Source organism: Mus pahari, chromosome 8 (genome assembly GCF_900095145.1).
Source record: "Mus pahari chromosome 8, PAHARI_EIJ_v1.1, whole genome shotgun sequence".
Lineage (NCBI taxonomy): Eukaryota > Metazoa > Chordata > Mammalia > Rodentia > Muridae > Mus > Mus pahari.
This window is the reverse complement of record NC_034597.1, coordinates 953,142-959,802: the sequence shown is the minus strand read 5'-3', so window position 1 is coordinate 959,802 and position 6,661 is coordinate 953,142. Positions and strand designations below refer to the sequence as shown.

The following is a 6,661-nucleotide window of genomic DNA, read 5'->3' as shown; positions in this document are numbered from 1 at the left end:
TTCTTTTCTTTTCTTTTCTTTTCTTTTCTTTTCTTTTCTTTTCTTTTCTTTTCTTTTCTTTTCTTTTCTTTTCTTTCTTCCTTCCTTCCTTCCTTTCTTTCTTTCTTTCTTTCTTTTCTTTTCTTTTTTCTTTTTTTTTTTTGTCTTTTCGAGACAAGGTTTCTTTGTGTAGCCATGGCTGTCCTGGAACTCACTCTGTACACTAGACTGGCCTCGAACTCAGAAATCTACCTGCCTCTGCCTCCCAAGTGCTGAGATTAAAGGCATGTACCACCACTGCCTGGCTCCAGTGAAATTTCTAAATGTATTGTTCATTCCAAAGAAAAATTTCAATTTGTATACACATTATGCAGATTTTTAGCTTGTTTTGGTAAAAACTTCATGTACATTTAAATACAGTGGTTATTATTGATTCGCAGAGTTGTGCAACCATTGTGGATATTAGCTTCCAGAGCCTCTTCGTCACCATCCAGAGACTACCTGCTCCAGTGAATAGTCGGTGCCATTCTCCTCCACCTGCAGAGTATGACTACCACTCATCTAATTTCTGACTCCATAAAATAAGATCTAGACATACCATATACATAACATCATATCATTTGATGGTGATTTTCACTTACAATAATGGTTTCATGATCCATCTTGTTATACTGTATATCAATACTTGATTTATTTTTATTGGTGAATATTCAATCATATAGATATATCATTTGTCACTCTTCAAATGTTTATTAAATATTTGTTCACTCCCATTTTTTAGTTTTATGAGTAGAGAATATTTTACATAGCAAAGAGAATAATGCAAAAGGTACTGGTATAAGAGAGTGACAGGTTATATTAGATTATTGTTGAACATAGTTAGTGCCTTTCCATGAGGAACAAGTGTCATTCCTGCCCCATGACATCAGCTTTTGCCATGCAACTTAGATTTTAGTCATTAAAATACAGGAAATCGTTAAAATAAAACCCCCAATCCAGGATGGATTACTTCTTTTGGAGGTGCTGAGCAGTGAGGTTCCCCCAAACCTCTAAATATTACGTGCCATTGTCACTTCTCTCAGTAACTCTTCAGAACTTAACAGTGAGACCTTATTTCTGAAGACAGCACATACTTGAGTTACAGAATATGGAAAAATCAAGTTTCCCAGAGGCTTCTTCTATACTGGCTAGCTCTCCTAGTGCTGAAAGTTGCTGAGTACACTGGAGGAAAAGAAATAATCATCAGTCATACCCAGATGTGAGGACTGTGAGCTACAGTGATCCCTGACCTGGTAAGACATGCTCACTGGTGCACTCCTGGCAGGAACTTCCTGAAAGGAGCCTAGTCCTTTCTGATTGGACTTAAGTCCTACTTCACAAGTTAAAACCGTTACCTCACTGTTATCAGGCCAAAAACTACAGCAAGGCAGGTCATAGACATAGGGGAGAGTCTTCTTTTATTATTCTGTTAAACGGACATAGTAGTGAACTGACTCCCAAAACTTATCATTATACCCACAGATCAATCAGCCCTCGTCTGAGAAGCTACTGTTTTCAGTCCATCGTGAGTAACACCGAGACCCACAACTGGCCAAGTTACAGAGAATAAGAAACTACGCATCCCTAAATTGATGCTCAACACTGAATGAAACACAGTGTACCTCCTTCTCCAAAGGTCTAAAGATTGCTATGGAAGAGAAAGAGGCAAGAGGCAGAAGCTATGGATGACTTCAAGGAGACGGTGTCTGCTGGGCGTGGCAGAGCAACTGTATAGAGCTTGTAACAGCACAGACAATACCTACGTAAGCCAAAACCAGAGAGTGGAGATGGGAATGGGACTCAGAGTGCCACCTCTGCTGTGGCACTCTTGGTCATTGTTAGCTGCCAGGGGAGGGAGGGAGACAGTGTTCTCTGACCACGAGCCAGCAGAAGACCTCACTTCCAGAAGGATTCAAAGGGGGAGAGAGACAAAGCAAAGTCGGGTGAGTAGGAGGTAAGAGTTGGGGGTGAATATGCTCAAAACACATTATGTGAAACTGGCTAATAACTGGTAAAAAAATTAAATAAAGTCAAGAAACCACTCATGCCAGTTTTGGTCAGAAGGATTCGGAGTCCTTGCATGGTTTTCCACTTTGCCTGTGTTCCATTACTCAATATGGCAACATTCAAGATAGGAATTGATCTGGCAAAGTAGCAAGACAGCATTTCATGGTGTGCAGTTAACAGATGGAAGATCCGGAAATAAACCTCCATTATTTTAAGCTTCTGAGTCCCGGGGATGCTTGCTCCTGTAGACTAAATCTCCTCAGCTGTCTGAAACGATGACTGCTGACCTTCTGTTCGGTGAGTATGCTATAAAAGGTCATGATATCTAAATTAAAAACTGTTTCCTTAGATTTAACTCAAAAGTCTAAAAAGTTAGAAAAAGATTTTTTTCTATGAAAAGCCTTGTCACAATTCTCACCTGTCCATCTAAATCTACATAAATTAGTATCACCCTTCTTATGTGAAACTGTCACCAACATCTGAATAAATGATGCTACTGTCCTAATATTCAGCTAGAGAACTGGAAATTCCAACAGTCTGAGAATCCCCTCTCGGAGCTAGGCTGGTTAGGGTCTCCCCTCTAGGAGTTAATTCCTTTTTACACTGCTGGAGAGAGACAGTTGGGAATCTCCCAAGTTTCCATTCCTGAGGACCAGTGACCTTTTGTTTTTCTCCTGAGGCTCATGAGCATCATCCCTCTCTCTCTCTCCTGGAAGTAATGTTTCAATTCAGAACAAAATAAATTTACATATAATGGGAAGGGAGAAAGGTGAAGGAGAAAGAAAGTCTTCTAAAAAAAATGTCACCACAGATATTGGCAATGCTAGTTCAATTAGACAAGTAAATTAAAATCTGTATACAGCCTGGCTTTGGAAAAGGAATGGCATTATCTCTCAGCAGCTCCTAGTCTGATGTAGCCCTGTTGTCTGACTTCGCAGTATCCTATGGTCAGAAATTCTAAAACCTCCTGTTGCTGGGACCCATAAGCATTCCAAATATTCCATTGCACTGGCTCATGAATAGCTTACCCCTGGAGCCAAAGAACTCAGAATCATGACTGACACTATAGGGAACTGGTGGTGTAACATGAGGGGAAAAGAAAGTGCATGTGTGTCTAGTGATCTGTGATTTCACACCATTGACGTAGGAAGACAGCCACCCACGCGTCTCCTACCTCCTTCTTATTTACCCGGGCCACAATGGAGCCAACAAAGCGATGTCTGATTGTTGGTGTTTGAATGTGTTCTCTTGAGTGACTCCCTCACTGTTTCTTCCTAAATATGATATTTTAGAATTTTGTTCTTATAGTGGATATTTATCTGCTTTTGGCTGCTCTGTATGAATTCTTCTTCCTTATAAAGGACCCCAGAGTTTCCTCAATACCTAGATACATTCAATTAATTTAATCTTTTCTAAAATGCATTTTGAAAGTCTATTCATTTCCTTAAATCTAAATGTTTGACATTCCATAAGTTACTTTAGGAAAGTATTCGCAGTTTAACACTCAGTGCCTAGAGTACTGCTGTTACCTAAAACAGCCTTCGGGCAGCAGCTGGATCTGGGAATCTCAAGTTTCTGCATAAGTTTTGGAACCCTTGGTTATATTAAGGTAGGGAACAGTTTCCATACATCTTGCTGAACAGAATCATCTGAAAAGAAAACCTAAAAACAGTACAAACATCAAAAAACACGTGATGTTATTCCTTCTTGTCAAAGGACACATTACTACTGTCAGATCATTACTCAAACAGATACCTTGGGTATCACTAATTTTTCTCAATAGAAACTTGCTTAGGACTAAAAAATTGATACAGTTCAAAAATATTTTATGATTATTACTCAGCATGATTATTACTACTAAAGTCAATCACAATGTGGAAAAATCTAAAATTTTCGAGTTTTAAGTATTCTAATGTTATTGTGAAGCAAACAAATTCTGATAACAAAACTAATGGTTTTATTCTCCTTATGATGAATAAATTATTAGCCAAAGCCAAAATATAGACTAGATTGTGGTTGAAGCAGTATATTCTTAGTTCAAAGAGTAGTTACTTACCAAATTGAGAATCATAGACATTTAACTTAAATAGGTACTTTGGCAAACAAAGATTCTGCCACCTTGAACAGCTGTTTCTGGCCTATTCTGTTTTAAATGCCATCCCATATCCTTTAATAATATTAATATACCACAAAATTACTTTCCACAGAGAACAAAAATGAACATTTTAAAGCTTGTAAAGTGACTAATTCTTAATGTTGTCAAATTAAGTTAAGCAATTTAATGCAATTACTAAATGTACTGACTTCTTAAAAAATTATAGCAATTAAAGAAACAGTTTCACTGTCTTTTATAATACACATAAATAGCTTGCTTAAGCCAAGTTATTTGAGGAGGCTGGCTTTTTCTCTCTCATACAGTTCTGTAGATGTTCTTGAAGTCATAGGCAAATCCAAGATTTTGCACATAGCTATTAGCATTCATCTAAATTAAAGAGCAATTGTTATTATCAGATTGGATTTTGTCCCATCTCCGGTTTTAAGTTCATATCTTTAAAGAACTATATGTGGATATTTTGCTTTATGGTCCACCACCACTGTGAGTGTTAAGGGCAGCTCTCACAGTATGTCAAGCTGATCTGAGTGAGACAGCTTCCAGATTTAACCATTGTCTGAATGAGCCTATACCAAACTTGCAAATGAAAAATACAACTATCAGCGTCTTTACTGTGCTAGGTGCTCAGAGGGTTAGGAACTGGTTGTTGGCCTTGTAGCAAGTGATCCTATATTCTTATAGACTTAAATTGAAGAAATAAGTAATAAAAACAAAACTACTTGAAAAATAACACTCACAGATATACAGTGATTATCATGTTTGGCTCTGTCATATTTTTATCATAAAAATTGAGGTTATTGTTTCGAAAATTAGAGCCATAGGCTTAAGTGCTTACACCTGAGTTCAACCTCTGAGATGCATGTGGTTGAACTGATTCGTTCAGGTTGTCCTGTGACCTCCATGTATGCGTGTGCATGTGTGCACGTGTGCACAAACACACACAAATAAATTAGCTAAGTTGATTTTTAACTGGGGCTATTAATTTATCCTTAATAAGTGAACTCTTGCTTATATTAACCATAAAGGCTTGCAATGAAAGGGAACATGTCAAAGATGAACATGAATTTTTAAAAAAGTACTCAATGTGCTTGGAAGGAAAGCAGGGTGGGTAAGTAGGTAGGCTGGAATTGGAGAGGAGGTGGAGGCTCGATTTTACAGCACCAACACAGACTCTGTAGTCATGAAAGGAAGAGAAGCAGAAAACTGGTGTGGCTGGATTCACTTTGGGTTTTTGGGTTTTTACTCTGTGTGTGTGTGTGTGTGTGTGTGTGTGTGTGTGTGTGTGTGTGTGGCATCTGTACATGTTCATTTGGTGTGTACACATGTGCATGTGGATCAGTGTGGAGAGCAGAGGTTGACATCAAGTATATTTCTCCATCACCCTTCATTTTATTTTTGGACAGGGTTTGTCGCTCACCAATTCCACAAGAGTGGCCGGCCAATGCATTTCAGAGATGGCCCTGTCTCCATTCTCTGTCTCCTCTGAATCTGGGACAACACATGCACTGTCTTTTCCATATACACTGGGGATTAAACTCAGGTCTTATTGCTTGTATGGTAGGTAGTAGACTGACTAAACCGACTTTCCAGCCCCGGAATTTGCATGTTACAAAGATATTCTCACCACATCATAAAGGGTTATCAACAGAGTGTTATAGGAGGGTCTTATCATAGCTTGGGGAAGAGAAAATGATCTGTCAATCAAAAGGTAAATCAAAGTAGAGACTACAATGAAGGGAAGATGAGTCCATTTAAGCAGTATTTAGATTGAATGTTTACACAGTGGAGTAAGCAGAATGGGCTGGTTATTTACTATTGCATAAAACATAACCCACTCTCACAATTTAGTAATTTTCAATACTTACCATATAAAAAAAGTCTATGAATTTGGAGTGTTCTCTGGCTCAGTCAAAGGGAGGTAGGTGATCAATGCTGACTAAGGTGGTTTGAACTATACAAATGGCCTCTGTAGCTGGATTTAGAATTACCAGAGGGAAAAACCTCTGGGCGTGTATCTGAGGGTGTAGATCCACCCTGAACATGGATGGCAGCACCCCAGGGGCTGGGATCCTAGACTAAATAAAACGTAGAAAGGTATGAATCAGTATTCATCTCTGCGCTCTGCGTTCTGACTACAGATAATGTGAGCTCAAGCTTTTGTCACCGTGCCTTTTTTGTGTTAATCCAGAAATTCACTGCAACTCCACATAAAACCAGAGATACTGAAATTTATACAGGAGAAAGTGGGAAAAAGCCTTGAAGATATGGGCACAGGGGAGAAATTCCTGAACAGAACAGCAATGGCTTGTGCTGTAAGATCAAGAATCGACAAATGGGACCTCATAAAATTACAAAGATTCTNTAAGGCAAAAGATACTGTCAATGAGACAAAAAGGTCACCAACAGATTGGGAAAGGATTTTTACCAATCCTAAATCTGTTAGGGGACTAATATCCAATATATACAAAGATCTCAGGAAGCTGAACTCCANAAATTCAAATAACCCCATTAAAAAATGGGGTA

At 38.5% G+C, this 6,661-nt stretch overlaps 1 long non-coding RNA gene and 1 pseudogene across 1 annotated transcript in view; both read right to left on the bottom strand.

Moving 5' to 3' along the window:
• Positions 1–540, bottom strand: part of LOC110325693 — a 13,630-nt pseudogene extending 13,090 nt beyond the window's left edge.
• A 109-nt stretch (positions 541–649) lies between these two features.
• Positions 650–6,661, bottom strand: part of LOC110325041 — an 8,425-nt gene continuing 2,413 nt past the window's right edge. The window contains exons 3-5 of the long non-coding RNA XR_002380716.1: positions 4,385–4,507; positions 2,227–2,331; positions 650–1,200 (exon numbers count right to left, since the gene is read on the bottom strand). This is a non-coding gene — a long non-coding RNA (uncharacterized LOC110325041). The remainder of the gene's footprint in view (positions 1,201–2,226; positions 2,332–4,384; positions 4,508–6,661) is intronic.